Below are 2,001 nucleotides of genomic sequence, written 5' to 3'. Positions count from 1 at the left end.
GGGAAAGCTCTAGTACCAAGGACAAGGTGAAACAAAGAACTTATATCAAGCTTCCTTGGCCAAATTTCATGTTCAAATGGAGCAACCCATACTTGTGCTTATTTGGAGCTTGTTCACAAGCTTTTGATCTTCTATTGAGAGCCTTGAGCTTTATGGACAAGAATTACTACAATTTAAACTAGTTTGGTGGAGTCCTATCTCAAACCACCATTTGTAAGATATTTCTTGAAATCTTACTTTGTATAATATTGTGCAGTTTTGCATTTTTATTTAATTTCTTGCATGAGAGTAGTGAGAGAGAGTTTTCTTACATTTTTATTGAGCAAAATTTCATAAAAAGATAAGGTAGGAACATCAAGTTGGTGAAAGGGTATGATTTTGCAAAGAAAAGAAAGAAAAGGAAGAAAAACAGCGAAAGACGCTCGTCCAAAGCCCTCATCAGGGTACTGTTCAGCGCTGTCACAGAATCCGAGCGGATTTGGCAAAAGACGCTCGTCCTAAAAGAAGACGCTCGGATTGCATCTTGGACGCTCGTCCTGAAAGACACCTGAAGCAAAGTTTTGGAACTGTACCAAAATCCGAGCGGATTTTCGAGAAGCCGCTCGTCCAAAGTAAGACGCTAGTCTAAGACAGAAGACGCTCGTCTTCCGCCTACTTCAAAAAATGCAAAGTTCCTGTCACGAAATCCGAGCGGATTTTCTGTAAGACGCTCGGATTCTGCTGAGGCAAGACGCTCGTCCCACAATGAAGCCGCTCGGATTCTGGTGTTTTTATCAAATTATCCGCCCAGGCCCCACCCGTGTCCGCTCGTCTTCCCCCTTTTTCTATAAAAACACCCATTTTCTCCCTCATTTCTTCACCTTATCTAACCCTAAATCACTCATCTTCATCCCCAAAAACACTCCCCTCACATCAAAAGCCAACAAAAACCCCATTTCTCCAAGTTCAAGATGATGAATCTCAAGGGCAAGGCTAAGAAACTTGTTGAATCCGCCGGTAGGAAATGCAAGGGTTCATCCTCTTCATCCTCACAAGAGATAATGCCGCCAAGGAACTTCCGCCCCATCATGAGAGGAGGGATAGAGCAACCTGAGTACTTCCTGGAGGTACTCTTCAACTCCGATGCCGACCGCAAGAAGTTTGTCGAATTGCTAGGTAAGAACTATGAACCCACTCAGTTTATAGATACTAAGGTGTTAGAAACCCTTGGGATAAGGTACCACACCGAGATATTCTTTGATGGCTTAGGGAATGGAAAACTTTTCCATGCCCATGAGGAGACGTACCTTAGTCTCAACTTGGAATTTTAGAGTAGCCTTCGTATTGTCACGAACACTCAAACCAATGTGAGCATGGAGTTTAGGTTGTGCAACCTAGACCATAGCCTTACACTTGATCAATTCGCTCACATTTTCGGTCTTGTTGTGCCGACCGACTATACCGATAAACCCGCCGATTTCGATGAGGACCTACTTTGGAAGGCTATTTCCGGGAGGGATTTTGTCCATCAAAAACAGTGCTATACCTTTGCCATCCAACATCTGGTGATTCGGATCACCGAACGCTTTGTAGCCGGCACCATCAATGGGAGGTATGAACAAGAGAGGTGCACTCTCATTGATTTAACATTCCTTGAGTCCTATTTAAATGTTCGGGGGACGAGGCGATACAACTTCAACACCCCCCTTGAGATGCTTACAAGGTTTCATGACTTTGCTCAAGGGAGCACCCAACTCAAGACCTTCGTAATGGGAGATCTAATTACTATTTTGGCTAACTTCCTTTGCCTCGGGTTCAACTCCCGTGGGAATTATGCTCCTCTTGAGGGGAGTACTTTGATTGATGAGGACGCCGTCTTCATCCACCACCGGTGGTGTGCCTACACTTAAGAAGGGAGTGTAGAATGGTTCACAAAAGAGTGCACCTCCATCATCTTTCGGGGTGGAATATACCGGGCACCGACCCAAGATTGAGCTCGTATTCGCCTAGGCCAAGCTACCT

This window comes from Silene latifolia, chromosome 10 (genome assembly GCF_048544455.1).
Source record: "Silene latifolia isolate original U9 population chromosome 10, ASM4854445v1, whole genome shotgun sequence".
NCBI classification, from domain to species: domain Eukaryota; kingdom Viridiplantae; phylum Streptophyta; class Magnoliopsida; order Caryophyllales; family Caryophyllaceae; genus Silene; species Silene latifolia.
The sequence above is the reverse complement of the archived record's forward strand: the minus strand, read 5'-3'. Positions refer to the sequence as shown.